General features: G+C 37.2%; 1 protein-coding gene across 9 annotated transcripts in view; it reads left to right on the top strand.

Annotated features, from left to right (window-relative positions):
* ANGPT1 (angiopoietin 1) overlaps positions 1-21,939 on the top strand; it is a 274,342-nt gene that overhangs the window by 124,446 nt on the left and 127,957 nt on the right. For 2 of the 9 annotated variants that reach the window (XM_015455109.4, XM_073999304.1), the window contains exon 1: positions 19,523-19,647. The exons of the other annotated variants lie outside the window; for them this stretch is intronic. The gene's annotated coding sequence lies outside the window, so the exon portion shown is untranslated. Of the gene's footprint in view, positions 1-19,522; positions 19,648-21,939 lie in introns of those variants that run through there. 9 annotated transcript variants of the gene reach the window in all.

Genomic DNA, 21,939 nt, shown 5'->3' with positions numbered 1-21,939 from the left:
GGCAGGAGGATGGTAAAATACTAATATTTGAATGTTAATTTCAGTGGAGGATTGGCTGGCCTTCTTACATTTCAGCACTAGGCTTTATACTTCAGCAAAATTTGAGAGCTCTGTATTGAAATTTGGTACAAAAACCCAATTAATAATAATGTAGAATTTAGCTTTCTTTTTACCAGTGTCCCCTGGCTTAATATTTCCACAGGATACCTCAAGGGAACAAGGCTATTGCTGGACAAAAGAAGGATTTAAGCATTTCTTTTTTAAAATAATACTACATGCCATATTTGTTAAGAGTTTTCAACAACCTTATTTCTATGACTGGAAATTTCTGTTCCTATTTATGATAAATGCTAAATTTTATCATAAATAAGATTTATCTTATTATTTTTTTTTTTCCTTGAGACGGAGTCTCACTCTGTCATCAGGCTGGAGTGCAGTGGCATGATCTTGGCTCACTGCAACCTTCGCCCCCCCGGGTTCAAGCGATTCTCCTGCCTCAGCTTCCTGAGTAGCTGGGACTACAGGTGTGTGCCACCATGCTCAGATAATTTATGTATTTTTAGTAGAGGCAGGGTTTCACCATGTTGGCCAGGCTGGTCTCAATCTCCTGACCTCGTGATCCACCAGCCCTGGCCTCCCAAAGTGCTAGGATTACAGGCGTGAGCTGGCCAGCAAGATTGAAGCTTTTCTTATCTTCCTAGCTGAATACTGTCTGATACCATCCAGATGATACCATCCGGATTTCCAACAGAATTTTTAACAGTGAAGAATAGGTTTCTCCATTCCCTTCTGGGGACTGAGGGTGGGATCAGGTCAGTCTGGGAAATACAAGCCAATTCTTTGGCCAATAGCTATGTGCTCCCCTTTTGTCTGACAGTTTGTTCTAAGAGAGACAGACTGCTTTTAGACCATTAGACAGAAGGCAATTTGAGACCAGACAGAAATAGTCCAGAACTGGCCACCAGTAGCACACATAATGCTTTTGAGAGAATTAGAAAACTGCCCAGTCCTACAACAGGCATTGGAGTTTAGTGAACTCAAAGTGAATTGGATTTCTTCCCCCACTCACACCCTTGGCCGGGCTGCCTTGGGCAGGACAGAATCTGCAAGACTCTGTGATGATCTCCTGCCAGAATATACAGTGCATGTGAGCGTGTTAGTTTAATTTGTTTTTCTTCTTTTAAGGTATATTTCCTCATGAGAACTGCCATTGTGTAAAATACAATTAAATGTAAATATTATACTTTCTAATCTTATAATAATTTCCTGATAAAGGTATCTGATAAACTAGCCTATAGCATTATATTACAGTCTATTGCAGTTGGCTCTTCTGGCCTCCTGTTTTCTTACCACAGCTATATTTGATCATACTTTTAGGATGGAAATAACCTGGGCTTAATCCATCCAATAAAAAAAGGTTGGCAAGCCCTTTTTATGAGTAAATGGAAAGGGTTCTGCAAGGCAGCATATATAAAAAAGAAACATTAATGCTAACCCTTCTCTCTCTTAAATGGGAATCAAGGTCAACATTCTTAGAGCAGCCAACTGAAGTGGTGCTAAGTTCAGAAATTCTTTGGAAAGGGAACCAAACAGCTGACTTTCACTGGAGAAAGAAGCATTTCAAGAGTTGGGTGCTAGCACAGGCAATATCTTTCCAAGACTCTTCTTCTTAACTAAGTCATTTCTTCTAAGAGAATACTGAGAGATCATTTAAAAAGATCATTATGTTCATCTACTTAATTCTTTGTTTTTAATAAGTCTTTCTACTTCCTTATAAGACACAATAAGTCAGATTTTTTCTTGAAAGCCCAGGTTGGACCTTGAGGGAAAATGAGGCACTTAGAAAAATATGGTAAATCTTTCAGTTCATCAGACTTACTAATGCATTAAAGAATATATTCAAGAGAGCTCCTAGAAAGAAAAACTTCCATCATGGTAGAACTTATCTAACTTCTTTTTTCAGGCTCAAGTGGTAAATAGTATCTTTTTGGAGAGGAAATGTCCCTATGAATGATCCCTCGTGGACTACATCATTTTACTCCTTCAATCTACCTCATTCCTTCTTCCAACATGACAGATATACTCAAACACAGCAGCACTGCATTTGCTATCCAGTTTCCAGAGTGGTCAGTTGTATTGTTTTCGTGTTTCAGCATGTTTTAAAATTCAACCTCTGAATCTTAAATAAGATGTTGTGACTTACAAACCCATTGGTAAAAAGACAGGTTTCCTTCAAAATTTGTATGTTTTCTTCAGATCTCCTCCAAACACATTCTCTAATTCAAAAAAATAAATCTATTTTGTACTTGACTAAAAATAGCATTGAAGTTAATTCCCACTTAAGGGAGTAGCTAATTGAGATACCGAAAAGGTAGGAAATGGAGAAGGATTTACACTTTGTCAAACAGGTCATTTTTAGCACCTTATCACAGCAACAGCATAAAGTCTTTGTAAATTTAGTCTTGACAGCATTGGGATTATCACTTTTCTATCTGAGATAAACTTGCATGTAGTCACCATTTGTATAAATGTCTCAAATGTTTTAGCATGACAATAAGGTACATCACACTTTAATTGCAGGTGATAGTTTATAAAGTACTTCATAATAATTTGGTGTTGTTATCCCCATGTTAAAGAGGAGGAAACTGAGGCAGAGAAATTGAGCCTTACCTTTAGGTCATGTGAATACCTGGCGTAGACTCTAGTCACGCTCACATCTTCTGCTTAGTGGCCTTAGGTACATATAACGTATAGAACACAAAAATCCTGAGAAAAATGTAATGTCAGTGAGCTACTAACCAAGAGGAAAGTATCTGTTGTTGTTTCCTCCTCACTGGAGAACAGATGGTCACAGACCTACATTCTAGTCCTTACTGCGCGACTTTCTTTCTCTGGGCCATGGTCGTTAAGGAGAGGACATTTTGAGAAACAGCAGCCGTGATCATTTCAGCCCTAACATTATGTTTCTGTTTCTGTTTTAGAATATGGCCAAATCTTAGTTATCTGATAAGTTAAATAACGGAGTTAAAAATAAAACTAATAGTTTTAATCTCTGCCTTTTGTTAGAATACAGGATAAGAATTAGATAAATGCATTTGGTTCTATTACATGGATTGTAATTTTAGAGACACCAGGATTATGGTCATCTCCTAAATAACCCCACATTTCCTGATATTTTTTTCTTATATCCTTTTATTAAATACACACAGATACTTGCTCCAAATGGTAGCAATTATTTCTATCAGTAGTTCTCAGCTGGGCATGATTTTTGCCCCCAGTGGACATTTGGCAATATTTGAAGACATTTTTAGTTGTTACAGCTGGGAGACACTACTGGTATTTAGTAGACTGAGGCTCTGCTACACATCCTATAACACATGGATTTCCCCACACAAACATGCACACACAGTGAAACATCAGCTTGCCCTAAGTGTCGATAGTTTTGAAGTTGAAAATTTCTATTTAAATCTATAAATAACTGAAAAACACTCCTAATATCATATAACACATTTTTTTCTAGTAAGTTCACTTTTGGTCCCTATGACATAGGTATGATACATATATTTTCAATGATAAAATCATCACCTTAGCTTTTAAGGCTCCCTGAGATCCAAAAAGTCAGAATTTAATTGAGCAAACAGCATCTTTTAGAAAATTAAAACAGCCAAAAGAGCGATAAGTTGGAAACCATTCATTCATGCCTTTGTGTGAATTAAGGTAATGAGAAGTTATTGTGGGGAAAGGCAGTCCTGGGTAAATGCCATAGAAGAAGGTTTTAGGCAGCTGAAAGACAGCCTAAGAATGCCTGGCACCACAGGCCTGGCGATAGGTTCCTGTAAACCCAGCTACTAGGGAGGCTGAGGCTGGAGAATCACTTGAACCTGGGAGGCGGAGGTTGCAATGAGCCAAAATTGAGCCACTGTACTCCAGTCTGGGCAACAGGGCCAGACTCTGTTTAAAAAAAAAAAAAAGCCCAGAACCAGGAGAGAAGGGATTCAAGAAGGATTATGGTGCCCAATTTTTCCAACTTTCAAATTTAGTCTAACTAGGCTTCACCATAAGCCACAGAGTAGCAGAACACCCATGTGAGCGTCAATGCTCTTCTTTTTTCTGATTCAACTTCCAGTGAGATGTGATTTTTAAAATAGCTGAGGCCTGGGGAGAACAAGAGTGAAAAGAGATGCTGACAAATTCACAGATTGGCTGACAAATTATTTTATTGACTGCTTGGGATTAGTAGTCTCGATGATTTAGAAATTGCATCACTAGACTCTAGTCCACACTGTATAGTTTGATTTGAAAGCCTAAAAGTAAACACTTTGATCCTATTCCACTGATTATTTAGTTTACTTCTCTTTTTCCTTTTCCTTTTCCAGCCTTAAAGTTACCATGTAACACATTCATAAAAACCCTATTGAGATAGCATCCTGCCAGGTTCAAGCTGTAACTGTTTGCATCGATTATCTATTGGTTGCCTAACAAATTATACCGAAATTTAGTACAGGCCTACCTTGTTTTATTTCACTTCATTTTATAGCATTTTACAGATATTGCTTTTAAAGAAAAAAATCAAAGGTTTGCGGCAACCCTGTATTGAGCAAGTCTATTGACACCATTTTTTCAACATCATATGCTCACTTTGTGTCTCTGTGTCACATTTTGATAATTCTCATTATATTTAAAACTTTTCTATTATTATTTTATCTGTTATGGTGATTTGTGATTAGTGATTATTTTCCTCTTTCCTTTTCTTTCCTTTCCTTTTCCTTGTCCTTCCTTCCTTCTTTTTTTATTTTTTTTATTTTTTTTTGACAGAGTCTCGCTCTGTCACCCAGGCTGGAATGCAGTGGCATGATCTCAGCTCACTGCAACCTCCACCTCCCAGGTTCAAGTGATTCTCCTGCCTCAGCCTCCTGAGTAGCTGGGATCACAGACACATGCCACTTTGTATTTTTTGTATTTTTTGTATTTTTAGTAGAGACCATATTGGTCAGGCTGGTTTCACCATGTTGGTCAGGATGGTCTTGAACTCCTGACCTCATGATCTGCCCACCTTGGCCTCCCAAAGTGTTAGGATTATAGGCATGAGCCACTGCACCTGGCTCTTTCTTTATTTTTTACTTTTCTTTTCTTTTCTTCCCTCCTTCCTTCTTTCCTTCCTCTTTCTTTCTCTTTCTTCCTTCCTTTTTCTTTTCCTTCCTTCCTTCCTTCCTTCCTCTCTCCTCTCTCTCTCTCTCTCTCTCCCCGTTTCTTTCTCTCTCTCTTTTGACAGGGCCTTGCTCTGTTGCCCATGCTGGAACGCAGTAGCATGATCATGGCTCACTGCAGCCTCAACTTTCCCATGGCTCAAACAATATTCCCACCTCAGATTCCTGAGTGGCTGGGAATGCAGGTGCATGCTACCACACCCAGCATATTTTATGTTTTTGTGGAGACAGAGTCTCTCGATATTGCCCAGGCTTATCTCGAACTCCTGGGCTCAAGCAAACCTCCCACTTTGGCCTCCCAAGTAGCTGGCAGGCCACTACACTTGGCCCATTGGTGATCTTTGAGATCATTGAGGTTACTATTGTAATTGTTTTGGAGCGCCATGAACCACACTCAAATGAGTAGGTGAACTTCATCGATAAATGGTGTGTGTTCTGACTTCTCCACTGATGGGCCATTTCCTCATCTTTGTCCCTCTCCATGGACCTCCCTATTCTCAAAGACACAAAAATATTGAAATTAGGTCAATGAATAACCCTTCAATGGTCTCTGAGTGTTCAAGTGAAAGGAAGAATTGTACATCTGTAGTATTAAAGCACAATCTAGAAATAATTAAGCATAGTGAAGAAGGCATGTCAGAAGCCAAGATAGGCTGAGAGCTAGGCTTCTTGCAACAAGCAGGTAGCCAAGTTGTGAATGCAAAGGAAAAGTTCTTGAAGGAAATTAAAATACTACTCCATTGAACACACAAATATTAAGAAAGCAAAATAGCCTTCTTACTGATATGGAGAAAGTTTTAGTAGTTTGGATAGACTATAAAACCAGCCGCAACATTCCCTTAAGCCAAAACCTAGTCCAGAGCAAGGCCTAAATCTCTTCAATTATATGAAGGTTGAGAGAGATGAGAGAGCTGCAGAAGAAAAGTTTGCATCTAGCAGAGGTTGTAGCTAATGAGGTTTAAGGAAAGAAGTCATTTTCATGACATAAAACAGCAAGGTGAGGTAGCAAGTGCTGATGTAGAAACTGCATCAAATTATCCAGAAGATCTAGATAAGATCACTGATGATAGTGGATATACTAAACAACAGATTTTTTAATGTAGGTGAAACAACTTTATATTGAGGAAGATGCTTTCTAGGACTTGCGTAACTAGACAGGAAAAGTCAATGCCTGGCTTCAAAGCTTCAAAAGACAGGTTGACTGTCTTGTAAGGGGGATAATACAGCTCATAACTTTAAGTTGAAGACAATACTCATTTACTAACTCAAAAATCCTAGGGTCCTTAAGAATTATTCTAAATCTACTCTGCCTGTGGTCTAGAAATAAAACAAACATCTGTTTACAGCATGGCATGCTGAATATTTTAAACCCACTGTTGAGACCTACTGCTCAAACAAAAAGATTATTTTTGAAGTATTACTCATTGACAATGTATTTGGTGACCTGGGAGCTCTGATGGAGATGTACAAGAATATTAACATTGTTTTTATACCTGTTAACACAATATCCATCTTGTAACCCATGGATGAAGGAGTAGTTTTGGCTTACTGGTCTTATTAAAGAAATACATTTTAGAAGTCTAAAGCTGCCATAGACAATGATTCCTCAGTTGCATCTGGGCAAAGTAAATTGAAAACCTTCTGGAAAGGATTCACTATTCTAGAAACCACTAAGAACATTAGTGACTCATGGGAGAAGGTCAAAATATCCACATTAACACAAGTTTGGAAAAAGTTGATGCCAACCCTCATGGATGATTTTGAGAGGTCCAAGACTTCAGTGGAGGAAGCAACTGCAGATGTGGTGGAAATAGCAAGAGAATTAGAATTAGAAGAGCTTGAAGATGTGACTGAACTGCTGCAATCTCATGATAAATCTTAAACAGATGAGGAGTTGCTTCTGAATGTGGTTTCTTGAGATGGAATCTACTCTTGGCCAACATTCCATGAACATTGTTGAAATGAAAACAGAGGATTTAGAATATTACATAAACTTCTTTAATAAAGTATTGACAGGGTTTGAGAGGATTGACTCCCATTTTGAAAAAGTTCTACTGTGCTTACAATACTACCAAACAGTATAACTTTCCCCAGAGTGAGTGATCAAAGAGAGACAGACAGAGACAGAGAGCATGCTTTAAATTTATCTTTAGTGAAAGGAAAAGTCAATTTATATGGATAACTTCACTGTTTTATTTTTAAAAGTTGCCACAGCCACTCCAGCCTTTAGCAATCATCACCCCACCTTGATCAGTCAGCAGTCGTCGACATCAAGACAAAACCCTCCACCAGCAAAAAGATCAGGATTCACTGAAGGTTCAGTTGATCTTTAGCATTTTTTAACCATAAAGTATTTTTAAATTAAAGTATGTACACTGTTTTTTAGGCATAATGCTATTGCACACTTAGTAGACCACTGTATAGTGTAAACCCAACTTTTATATGCACTGCGAAACGAAAAAAATTGTATGAGTTGCTTTATTGCAATATTTGCTTTATTGTGGTGGTCTGGAACCAAACCTACAATGCCTCCAAGGTATTCATGTAGCTTTAAATCACAATGATTTATTATCTCATATAGTTTGTGAGATTTCGGGATCTGGGGATGGCTTAGCCTGAGAGATTCTTGTTCAGGGACTGCAATCTCTGAAGACCTGACTGGGGCTGGAGGGTCTATTCCCCCATTGTTGTCAGAAGGCCTCAGTTTCTCACCATGTGGGTCTCTCCACCATAAAGTTTCTTACAGTATGACTTTCCTCAGAGTGAGTGATCAGAGAGACAGAGCCAGAGAGACAGAATGCAAAATAGAACCTGTAGTGCCATTTACAATGTAATATCTGAAGTGGCATAGCATCTGTTCTTCCATGTTCTATTGATCACACAGATCAACTCTGGTAGAATGCAGGAGGAGACTACGCCGGGGTATGACTATCATGAGGCAGGGATCATTGGACCATCTTAGAAGCTGATCATCGTACTGATGTTGTCTTTAGATTTAATAATCAGTTTGAGTTCATCTAATTGAAGTGTTTATAAATAACAATACACAGTTAAGTTTTGCAACTGTTAACTTAAAAATAATGACAACAAGCTTTCTGGATTAAAAAAGTGAGCCTATGTTCTAAGGAGAACTATGTTGAGTTTATTGTACATATGTACAGTGATCTTTAAAAAACACAGCAAACATATTTCAGGTTCTGCCAGTTGTTGTTGGTGGTGGTGGTTTTTTTTTTTTTTTTTTTTTCTTTTAATTGTACAGAGATACTTTTGTGCTAATTTAACCAGGATTCTGTTTAGTCTGCCCTGAGGTAGCAACTTTTGACTTTTTGGTGGTATAATGTGATAAGAATTAGAAAGTATTTGAATGAGTAAGAATTAGAAAAGACTGATTTACAATCTCTGATCTCCCATTTCCTGTCTGCACAAACGGAGCTAAATTCTAATCTCAGATGCTTTGTCCATGAAGTGGATGTAATAAAACTCATCTCTGATGGTTGGTTTGAGGACTAAATGCTATGATGTGAGCAAACTATTTAGCACATTACTGGGCATATAGTGATAACATAATAAATAGTCTTTTGAACATCAATTTCCAATTCAGTGTTTTGTAACTGAACATTATGACCACAGCAAGTTGGGAAAATTAAAAATGGGTTGAGTCAAGCCTTTTTGTAGAAATGAAATAAAATTGAACATTGTAAAAATATCAGAGGGTCAGAGACCTGGGTTCTAGTGTTTACTATGTATTTGAATTTGGTATTGTTTAATGAAACTTTTATTTATATTTATGTGTGCAGTGTGTACAGGCACAATCGTGTGTGTGTGTGTGTGTATGTGTTGTATTTGTTTTTTGTCCCAATTAAAACTGCACTTCTTACTGTGGGTCACAGTCAAGAAAATGAGAAAGCCACTACTTTAACCTGACTTAATTATGTTTATGTTTTTTTCCTGAGAAGAACCATCCTTATTCTCTTCTAGTGATTGCATCTATCTGAATGTTTTGGAAGGCAGAGAATTTTAATGTCTCTTTGTTGGAGAGCCTCTTCCTGTTTAGAATCCCACTGAAAGACAAAATCCCAATACTCATAGAGTCATGACCTTTCCATGTTAGACCATTAGACATGCCCCAGGCAAGGATACAACTTATTGCTTCATGCCCAATAGCATGGTGGTTGCAGATGCATTAATGGTGAGAGTCACAGGAAACTCAGAAATCTCAGTGGACTTACTTATTGGGAATTTTTTTATATAGCAAGCAAGCATCCACAAGGACTTTTTAGGTTATATGATTAAATAAAGAAGTGCTAAGCCCCTGAGGTTTATGAAATTCTAAGCATCGGTCTGCCTTAATGAGTCACTAGTTCTCATGGGGGAGAGCACCATTTGAGGCCGCCCATTGTCAAGTTTGCTGAGTTTCCGGTAGTGAACCATATGAATAAATGTGCTTTGTATTTATTCTAATATCATATTTGCCTTGTCTTACCATTGCATTGATAGTATCATCAGTAACTTGAAATGCTTCAGCTTATCAGTTTATTTATCAATTTATCAGGAAGTTTTAATAGAAACCTTAAATGTTTGCAATATTGTTACTCTGGGCCCTTGTGTACTACATAAGGTGATTAATATTTTTATAATATGAATAATTGTATGCTTCATTCCTTGAAGTCAGATGCTCAGGTACTTGTGTTAACTATAATGTTTTGAATGTCTTTTATTTTTCTCCTTCTGCAATCTTCCTCCATTCCTTGCTCCCTACACACCATACCTGCACAGTACTTTTCTGAAAGGCATCTAGGAACTCCATTCACTGCAGTCTCTTACTTTATTCATTGCTGGCCTAGCACTTTATGGCCTATTCATCATTGAAATCATAATTACAGGTATTTCTGGATTAAAATTGCTTAAGGAGAAAATTCCCTTTGAAGGTTTGAAACAACTAGCACATGTTATACAAGATGTTTCTTTATATGCAAATGACAGATACTTATACTTTGGTGTGGTTAGATTGGGAGAAGCAGTTTGAAAGTCCCTTAGAAATGTGAATTCTTTGGTGTGAGTACATATACAGTTATCAATGAGAAGACAATGAAGAGCCAATATTAACCATCGGGCTGGGCACAGTGGCTCACACCTGTAATCTCAGCACTTTGGGAGGCCAAGGCAGGTGGCTAGATTGGAGTCAGGAGTTTGAGACCAGCCTGACCAACATGGCGAAACCCTGTCTCTACTGAAAATATAAAAATTAGTTGGGCATGGTGGCGCACATCTGTAATCCCAGCTACTCAGGAGGCTGAGGCAGGAGAATCGCTTGAACTTGGGAGGCGGAGGTTACAGTGAGCCGAGATTGCACCACTGCACTTCAGCCTGGGTGACGGAGTGAGACTCTGTCTCAAAAAATCGTAGTAATAATAATATTAACCACTGTATTATTTGATAAAACTCAGGGGCTTAGCACTTCTTTATTTAATCATGTAACTAAAAACATTCTTGTGGATACTTGCTTGCTATATAAAAAATTACAAATGAGTAAGTCCACTGGTGGTCTTTAGGCTGGAAAAATTAATAAATGTATACAGCAAATGGTTTTCTGACATTACGTTAAAATGCAATAGGATATTATTACCTATAGAATTTATGGCCAGTCTGTAGTACATAGATGTCCTGAAAGAGTGTTAAAAGAAAAGATACTTAGATTTGCTTAACTCTTTAGCATTAGGCAGGCAGTAAGTATCAGTCAGGGGACTATATTTTTATAGCTACAGTTAATGAAATAGTTTCATTCTTGACAAAACTGCTTTGATGTAGATATTATTATATTTACAGATGAGGAAGTTGAGGCTTGGAGTAGTTAAATGGCTTGTTCATAGTCACAGTTTTAATAAGTATTAGGAAGCTAGGCCTCTGTAACAAATTCCTATTAATTTTATTTTTTTTTACTGTCCAATGCCATCTCTCACATCCATGCCCACTGAGGAAGTTTAATCCTGTTCTTCCCATTTGAAGCTTGTTATTTTATTTTTCAATTTAGATATATTTTTGATATTTCTTATTTAATCCTCAAACAATACTATGATGCAGGTGCATTATTCTTTGCTTTTTCTAGATGCAGAAGGTAAAGCACAGAGAGGGAAAGCAACTTGCTCAAAGTCACACAGATAACCAGTTGCCAGCTTAGAGCTTTCAGAGTCCAAAGCTTATTATTCTTTCTCAAACACTGCTTCACATGTGCTGCTTCTCACGTAAGTACAAATCAGAACTTTGAAAAAGCAATAATATGATGGCTAACATTAGCTGTTCATTGCCGTCTTACTGATAACTGCATATGCAGTTACACCAGAGATCTCACACTTCAAATAGATTCTCTAACTGCTTCTTCCAACCTACCTACATCAAAGAGTAAGTATCTGACATTTACATAGCACCTTACAACTGACCAAGCATTTTGACATGTGTCATTTCATTTGGTCATTAAAAGAAACTTTTGAGATGTTTAGGACAGGTACAATTAGCATGATGGCTTTACTGATGAGAAATATTTATCTCACAGAAGTAAAATACCTTAAAGTTCATATGGCTGACAAGTGAAAAATAAATAAATAAAAAAGCACTCAGGTTCCCTGCTGACACATTCTGGGAGCTCTCCACGGCACCATGTTAAAAATAGCTCTTCGTGCCGCAGGATTCTACCTGCCTGTGGGAATTCACCAAGACCTTTCCCCCATTTTGGAAGAAGTCAGGTAGATTGCAAAGATTCTCTATTTTTGATATGAGAAATTCTTACAGCTGAGAAGATACGCTTGGTGTGGATTCACCCAACCCTAGACAAACTGGATAAACCTCATGTAACTGTATGTCTTTTGGGAAATTACTTATATTCTCTGACTCTTCCTTTTTTACAGAAAAAAATAAAATGGTGAGAATTATGAAAAACAAACGTATAATTTCTTCATATAATGGTAGTTTTCTAGCAAACTCACTAGACTTTTTAATATAACACATCTCATATTAAACACATCTCTGTGACATGAGAACCATTGGCTTTAAGAAGTCAAGAATGCAAAAGGCCTCAATGAGATCCTAGAATCTATGGCGTTTGGGCTTCATGGTTTCCTGGAGCTAATGATGATGTTACAATTTTAATATTAAAGCTGTGAATTCTGAGAACAGCCAGCCCTGGTTGGGAATGCACATCAGAACAGAAAAAAAGGCTGATGAAGTACGTATTTTTCGAAGACACATTCGTACTAAGTAATTCTGAATTTACTGATAAGTCCTTGAAAATCTATTTCTTCTCTATGAGTATCTGGAATAAAAGTGTCATGTGTTTTATAAACTTGGAATATATTTTTTACAATTTTGTAGAGAATATTTCTACTTTAACAGCTACTAATTTAATGTCTGTTTATATACTTGTTTTTCTCACTTGCCAGGGACTAAGCAAGAACTGCATCTTTTTCATATTTATGTATTCATGACACAATGCCTGTTAGCATAGGACACATATAAAACTTACTGAGTAAATGTTCATTGAAATGTGTTTATAAAGAAAGTATGTGAAAATGTATAATACATATACACATCTACATATGTGTATGTATCTGTGTGTCTTTGTTGATATTTATTTATTGTTTATTTATTTATTTATTTTGAGATGTAGTCTCACTCTTGTCATCCAGGCCAGAGAGCAGTGGTGCAATCTCAGCTCACTGCAACCTCCACCTCCGGAGTTCAAGCAACTCTCCTGCCTCAGCCTCCTGAGTAGCTGGGATTACAGGCGTCTGCCACCACACCAGCTAAGTGTTGTATTTTTAGTAGAGACAGGGTTTCACCATGTTGGCCAGGCTGGTCTCAAACTTCTGACCTCAGGTGATCTGCCCGTCTTGGTCTTCCAAAGTGCTGGGATTACAGGTATGAGCCACCGTGCCCAGCCTGTCTTTGCTGATATTTAAACTACCATTCTGTGTTTCTATACATACTTAATAAGATATGGCACTTTCAATTTACTATTACTCCATCCCAGATATATCCTATATTGGTATATAATATATACATATATTCTGAAGTTATAGATATAGATATACAGATACATATGTATGCATATATTCTATATTTATAGATAGATCTGTATATATTCTGTATATATTCCAATTTAAGATTCTATACATATATATATATATATACAATCTGCAAATTTTTTTAAGCATAACTTTGCTTTTAACGACTAAAAGATTTTTGAGATAAAATTATTTCAGCTCAGCAGGTTCAATTTACAGTACAACATATTTTAGTTTAGTAAAGAACAAAACACTATTTCCCAAAGAAAAATGGCTTGTTTGAATATTGATTGGATTTTGTTGGTAAACTTTAAAAAAATCATAATATTAGAGCTCATTCTATGAGAATATGTTTTTAATGTGCATATAAATAATGTTAGAATCCATATTTTCTTGATATTTGTGCTTATTTGAAAGAATTATGGTGTAATGAACCGGAGAACAAACATGACACTAATCCATATGACCTGTGAAGATGACGTCTCTGTTTTGGTTGAGTAAATGAAAGCAAATGCTAATGCTTTTCAGCAAGGATAATTAATGTGGCCATAAATAGCGTGTCACTATGGAGCTGAGGAAAGAATAAGTCAACTTGTCATATAAAATAATTATGTTTCATATTTTTGCTGGGCTTACAAAGGCCTCAAATGTCTTACCACATGTTGACTCAATCATTCTTTCGGTATTTCTAAGCATGAGAGTGGTGAGGGGGACTCTTCATTGTATTTTTCCAAGGATGACAAGTATACGAAGACTATTTTACTGCCTGACGGTGATCATCAAATGTTAGGTGCCTTCATTTCCCCCTTACTGATGGCAACTCAAATGCCGTTAGGATCTGGGCAACTCACCTTAATAGCTAAAAGGACCAGAAGTTTTATATCCAAGAGAGGTATGGGCTGTGGATAACTAGAGATTACATACTCTTGTTAAAGGCTTGAAACCATATTTTAAAAATAATGTGCTAGTCAAAACACTTTGGCTGTTTGAACTTGGGCAGCAAACGGCCTGTTTGTAATTCTTGCCCTAACCAAGAACATGGGGCTGAATAAAGTGGAAAGAGAGTGACCTGGGCGTCAAAGAGACTTGAGTCTGAATATTGACTGCAACATTTGGGTTCTGTAGTCATAATCATGTTACTGAACTTCTCATCACTTCTGCCACCTCATTGGTCTGAGATGGTAACCATACCTATTTCAAAGGGCTGCTGTGAGAAATAATTAAAGGAAGAACCTCAAGACCTTACCTCATTGGCTGATCCACAACAAGTACCCAAAAAACAAAGGCTATTGTTACAGGCTTTGCACCCAGCCCTTTCCCGTTGTTAAAGACCTACTTGCAGCTGTTTTGGCTCTTTTGTTTATTTCTTCTTATTTGTTTGTTTTCTTGACTTCTTATGAAACCAGAGAATTAGGGGTGGCAGGTAGGGAGCAAGACTAGAGGAGGAAAACTGGCTGAGCCAGTGGGGAATGTCTATGGAGGGCAGCAGAGTTTTCTAGAACTTCTCCAACCAGGCCACCACTAAACTCTGCCAGATGTTTGTAAGTTTCCTACTAAGAATGAATGCATTCCAAGCACATTGCTTTCTTTCTCTAGTTCTTTATTTTATTTCTTGATATAAAATTAAATTCTCATTTTCTAAAGAATGGAGAAAACCAACCAAACCATTTCAAGAAGAAAATAAAATTCACCTGTATTCCCGTCAGCCAGAGACAGGCACTGTTGACAATTCAGTATTTCTTTTCTTTTTCAAATGCATACACATTTGTGTCTGAATATACTTACCATAATTGAGAACATGCTAAATATATCATTTTGTATACTGTGTACTATGCTGAACAGAAAGGGTTTTGTTTTTTTGTTTGTAAGCCATGGAAAGCTGGTATATTTAAGCCACTTTGCACCTTAAAATCTAGACTATCTAGTCTATTCAATGGAATGCTGCTAGGAAGTTGGGAGAGCTGTCTTTATAATTGTGGTCATGGTTATTTTAAACTCTTAATGTAGTAATTTATGTTTGAGAATAACTATAGAATCAATGTTTAGTTCTGGTAACTTGTTTCCTTTCTTTCTCAACCCCCTAATTGCTCTCTATGGGAAATAACTATTTGCCAAATTTAAAAAGTATTCATTCAGATTCTTGAGATATAGTATTTAAATAGGGGAAGATTCATTACACAGCTTTCCTTTAGATCCTTAGAGAAGAGACCCTGGGGGCTTTGTGAGAGTCTGAGAAACAATTTGTTTCTTCTTGTGTCTGAGCTAGAACTCAGGGTTAACAGGAATCTGAAAGACATTGGACTCCTCTCTTCAGAGTAAGTCAGGCGTTGGGATATGAGAATGTTTTATTAGCAGTTAGAATTACTAAATCTAACTCAGTCCTGTAATTCATAGTAAAACAATACTGTTAATATATCTAAGTCTCAAAAACATAATATTGATTTAAAAATAAGAGAATGAAGAAATCATGCAATAAGGTAACATTTCTGTACATCATGAAAATGTACTAGACAGTATATTATTTTCAATGTAAACCTACAGAGTAAAAGCCCACATCAACTTCAGAATAAAGGTTATATTCTGATTGTGGAACAGGAGGCACCTTAATTTTCTATGTAGTAATTTATTTCTTACTAAAAATGAAAACATCCAAAATAAATATGTCAAAGTGTGATGTTTGTTAAGTAGGTACAGCAGCTTTCTGGTCTCTATTATCCACATTTCATGATCATAAGAACCCAGGATTTAGACTTTCCAATAAATTAGCCTAGGCTTCTTTCAGTTAATGAATATATAAAGTGTCCAGTGCTCCCAGCTTTTTGGGGATGGGGACTAAATCAGGAGGAACACTGGGAGGTGATCTACAGCTGCCAAAACTAGATTAATGAGTCTTTAAAACTGACTTTTACAAAATTCCTCTGGCAATACGTGTAGTCACGAGAGCAGGTATTTTCGCAGTTACTCATGCTTTGTTTCATTCTCTTGTGGTGTATAGTTAATTCTCAGAGAAGCTAGTTCATTGTAATGCTAATTTGGTCTCTCATCCAATAGCACTTGGGATGTAACAAGCATCACCAGGGCACCAAAATGGCTTTTGTCAAAAGATGAAACAATGCCCACTGTCTGTAGTCCTTTGATCAAAGTGAGAAAAAAATAGGGATTGTATTGCATTTATAAGATGTCAGCAATCATTATCCCTTTCTTACGCTTTGAATGACTTTTTCTATTCTAGTAATTCTTCCAATACTTGGACTAAGGGTAATTTAAATAAGAACTACTCAACAAATATTATTCAGAAAAAAATTAGTTGAACCTCACACACAATGCTTTGGAATGTTTATTATACAATGACATTGACAGTTTTATGCCTGTACAAATTTACTAGATGTTCCATTGAGTAATCTTGTATTGTGGGAGAAAACACACACATTATACATATATACACACAGAAAAAAATTAGTTGAACCTCACACACAATGCTTTGGAATGTTTATTATACAATGACATTGACAGTTTTATGCCTGTACAAACTTACTATATGTTCCATTGAGTAATCTTATATTGTGGGAGAAAACACACACATTATACATATATACATACACACTTTTATCATTTATTTTACTTTAAGCAGATGAAAGAAAATTAATTTTAAAAACCCACGAACAAGATATTTCAGAAGAGAAAGACGACCAACAAAGCAGCTTCATTGTAAGCAAGAAAAGAAGTAGCATAAATGAAAGAGTAATAACAGCCTAAAAAGTCACAGTGTTGAATAGTGACGAGGTTTTATTGAAAGATATTTGATTTTAAGTGTTAATACCATCCAATTTCATACAAAATACCAGAGTAAAATGATGGCAATTTTCTACCTAGTCATGGTATTCCTGAAAAATCTGTAAATCCCCTAATTATTAAGGCTTTCAAACTTCTGTTCCTGAGTATCTCATATCATCTGCTGGGTATTTAAATTACATGATCTGTCCTGTAATGTTTCATTTAATGTAGAAGATTTCCTTTAGAGGATCATCATTTAAGCTATGTGTTTGCATCGTTGTCATTTGTCAGAGGAGAAAAAAGTGTGGTTTGCAGAAAATGTTTTTTAGAAGAATTATCTACTGGAGAACCTTTTACCCCATCAATGCCTCACAACCTACTAGCTTCTGGGGTGGTCTATAGTTCAAATGTCAAAGCTTTCTCTTTTTAAGTGAAACAGAATGTATTTTGTGTAGCGTGCAGGGGGTTAAATTGCATTTCAGATAAGCAAGAAAGTAAAAAGCATTACAGTAAATGGAGACATGTTTGCAATTTTGTTTGAAACAATATCTTGTTTAGTTAAAAAAAGATCCCTCTTATTGTTGTAAAAACAATGCATACCAAGTTGCTTTGTAATTCTTCCATTCTTCTGTCATCTAAGTATAAATTTAGAATTTGGGAAAAAGATTTCTGGGTTGTTAGGCAGAATACTGGAGCTGTCCATGACAGATTAATGGGCATTATCTAAAGTGATTACATTTTACATCAAATATGCCTCATTCAAAGATGAGTGATGCGTTAGTTATTTTAAATGAATCTTTAAGAAAATAAACTGCAATGAAATGAATATAACTACAAAGTATGAATGTAGAACTGGACACATGTAGGTTGGGAATAGGGAAATATATGTGTGTCCAAGAGCATAATTGTGCAGAGGTATTTGTATGTATGTACATATGTACATACAACATATGCTCTTATATATGTTATTAAATGGGTAAACTTTATGCTTAGTGTGTCTGAAAATATGGTAAAGTGCACAGAAGTTATCCGTCTTTGACTTCTACATGAAAATATGGTAAAGTGCACAGAAATTATCTGTCTTTACCTTCTACATGAATCTCATATTAAAAGTCTGATGCTGTGCCCTTGCCCCATGTATGTGGTATGGCACCAATGGCATGCTCTTGCTGCTGGCTGATTTATCTCTTGATTTCCCAAGAAGCACATTTCAGGAGGTAGGCAGGAGAGTCATCTTGCCTAAGCAAGCACAGCTCCTTGCATGCTGTCAAAGTCTTCCCAGAGTCCTTTCTTAACCCCTAGCCCTCAATTTTTCCAGACTGTATTTTTTCAGATATAAGCTCTAACTCTGTTGCCTAGGCCAGAATGCGGTATCATGATCATAAGGCCAATTTATTTAATATTAAGGGAGACAGAAGAAATGTATGCCCTTCCTTCTATATTCCTTTGGGACGGCCTCTGGAAAGACTTATTAGATTCCCTCACTGAGAGGCTTTGTTCCTTTCTTTATTCTACCCATCAGGCAGGCAGGAAGGCAAGCAGGATATTGGTACCTTCAGTCCAGCATTTGTAGCATGCTTATGTTATAAGCCATTTCAATGAACAGCGTTAAGTTTTACTTCTTTTGCTTTTATGTATGGAGCAATGATTAAAACATGGTTAGTTTTCAATGTGTTTCATCGATTTTACTTGATTTAAACAATGACTCATAGGCGAGATGATTGGGAACAGCAAAGCAGAAAGACATGGTAAGACAAGATGGGGTTATGTGGTCCACAAAGTGAGGATATTTGTCTTCAGATCTATGTACTTTCACATCATTTACCCTGGTTCCTTTGCCATTCAAAAGGGGATCATTGATAATTGCTAATATGATATTTCTTACTTAGAGAAACAAATGGAATTAGGCTAAACTCACAATGGGAGACTCAGTATTTTCATACACAAATTCATTTATGCATTAAATTATTTATCAAAATGGTATTGAGGCCCCATTATGTGCCAGGCAGTGAAAGGAAGTGATACCAAGTTGAACCAGGTAGTGCTTGTACTTAAGGAACTTGTACTGGGGTGGTGAGCACAGCTATTATGAAAAACAGGCACAGTGTGCTCTAGAAGTAGACAGGAAGGATATTACAGAGAGAAGATTGATGAGAGGCTTCCTAGAGGAGGAAAAGCTTGAACTGAGTTTTGAAAAATAGGACCTAGCCCAAGAAAAGGGAGAATGAAGGGGAAAAGAAGCATTCCAGTTGGAGCAAAGTCATATGCAAAGACATGAGTCAAAAAGAGTGTGTGCTTAGTGAAATGAAAATATTGTGGTCATTTGGTGTGTCTGGAGCATAAAGTACATGTAGAGTGGGAGAAGCAGGGTCCAGATTGTCAAGAATCATCTATAACAAATACAGTGTTGTGACATTATCTGCGGGTAGTAGAAGCTACTGAAAGAGTTTGAGCAGTGACATGACAAGCCAAATCTGTGCTTTAGATTGATCCCACTGGCGATGGCATGGATGATGGATTGGAAGAGGCAAGTCTGGAGTCAGGAGACCAGTTATGGGGCCATTAACAAATCCAGAAGAAAAATGAGAGTCTGACCTTAGTCAGTGACTGTGAGTATAAAGTGATATTAGTAGGGAGAGAGGGAAGTGGGAGAGGGATTGACCTAGGCAGCCTTCAAGAGACGGCAGCCGGTGGGGCATGGTGGCTCATGCTTATAATCCCAGCACTTTCAGAGACTCAGGCAAGTGGATCACCTGAGGTCAGGAGTTCAAGACCAGCCTGGCCAACATGGCAAAACCCTGTGTCTAAGTGGCTTGTGCCTATAATCCCAGCTACTCGGGAGGCCAAGGCCAGAAATCGCTTGAACTCAAGAGGCGAAGGTTGCAACGAGCTGAGATCACCCCACTGCACTCCAGCCTGGGTGACAAAGTGAGACTCCCTCTCAAAAACAAACAAACAAACAAACCAGCAACACAATCTGGTGTGGATTTAATATAGAAAAAGAAGGAAAAGACTAATCAAGGTGATTCCCTGTGGCTTGGATAAACAGATAGGTGGTAATGGTACCATTCATTGTGATAACAATCATCGACACAAAGCCAAAGTGTTGGAGAAAGACAAGGAATATATTTGGGACAGAATGGTGCCTGGGGATTAAGCAATTCAGAGATTCTAGCTCTTTATCTTAAAACAGATGTGCCTGCTATGGAGACATGATCCAGTCCAGGGCTTTGCTGTTGTTTCTAGTATCATTGTTTCGTTACTGCCATTAAGGATATGTATGTTATATTTTATGGATATATACATTCAGATTTCAATTTTCAATAACAAATTAAAATTCAAACCTTATAGACTCTTGTACTTTATAAAGGAAGTTTTAAATCAAAGAGTTTGAGAGCTTCGTGAGTTGTTAGAAATGATCGAATCCAGCCCTTTATTTCATAGATGAAGAACTTAAACCCAAATTGCTTAAGTGATTTCTCCAAATCCATGGAGTATATCAATGATAGTACCTGGATTACAATCCAGATATCCTGACTCAAGGCTGAATGTGCTTTTTATATGCCATGTGCCTTTTAAAAAAAGGTAAAGGGAAAAATTAAGCAGACATACTGATATGCTTGAGGTTCCATGACTCTGACATTTTACTAGCGTGAGAAGGTAGGTGTAGAAGAGAGGTGCCAGGTTAGTAAAATGTGTTTTGGCACAGGAGACATTTGCTTATACAAAGAGAGAATGACTTTCCTGGGTCCTGGCCCAACTCTGGGAGCAATGTAAATGACTTTGGCAACTTTCAGCAGCCACAAATATGTGGTCCCACAAGAATCATTACCAAAAAAAGCAATGGCAGGAGAATTTGTTCCTGTGGGATTTTCTGGGTTGCCCTTGATAGCTTCTACATATGCCTCAATGGGATGTTGCTACTATTCCCTTGGAGGCCGAGTAACAAACATCCACGGACATTATTAATATCAGTATTTGAGGGCATCTCCCTATCAAGCAGAAAGAATATTTACAGAAAGAAACATAGTCAGAGGCAGACTCCATTCACCAACTCTGTTGAAATGACTCATTCACATGTTTCTATTTCCTACTAGACTCAACTCTTTGTACTTGTAGGATTTGGCACCAGGCTTTGTACATAGCACACACTTACCACATATATGCTAAGACTAAACTGAACTGACACAGGGGGTGATAAGCCTGAACTAATTTTAGAATTTAGTTCTGTTTTTTGCCACTTGTGAGGTGATGCCTCTGAAGGAAAACAATCAAGTGGTTGCTGAAGCTCAGTGACCAGGGGACAGCTGATGGGTATCAATGGTAGGAAGCAAGAACAGAGTCCAGCAAAGGAAGTCAAGACCCCTAAAGTGGATGGAGCATGAGATGGCGAAAGGGGAGATCCAAATCAGGAGTCAACAAAGGCAAAGCAAGTAGCAGGAACCAGGGAATTGGAAAAGAACTATTGAGTGGGTCTAAGATACCGACAGTCATTGCTGTTGGCGCAGCCTAGTGATGTGAGCCTGGGTTTCCCACACACAGAGGGGCCACGACCTGACATCTGACATTAATTAGCTGTTTCACCTTGCTTTCTATAACCTCTCTGAACCTCAGTCACCACATCTATAAAACGAGATCCTTGGAGCTCATAATATTTAATGCCTCTTTCAGCTCTCTTGTACTAATGGTTTTCTTTCTTCCATAAATAGTAAATATCCTTTCAGATATCAAAATGAGAAATGGGATCCATGGCATGTGTATCAGTACAGAAACCATTTTAAATGTTAGCTAAATAGATCTATTGTCTAAAAAGACAATTATATTTCTCCATTTCATAAAAGAAATAGTGTATTGGGAGATTTAGAATAGAAATCCCTGAAAATAATATACTTGGCGTCAGC

Source organism: Macaca fascicularis, chromosome 8, assembly GCF_037993035.2.
Source record: "Macaca fascicularis isolate 582-1 chromosome 8, T2T-MFA8v1.1".
Classification (NCBI taxonomy): domain Eukaryota; kingdom Metazoa; phylum Chordata; class Mammalia; order Primates; family Cercopithecidae; genus Macaca; species Macaca fascicularis.
Note: the sequence above shows the minus strand (reverse complement) of the source record. Positions and strands in the feature narration are given on the sequence as shown.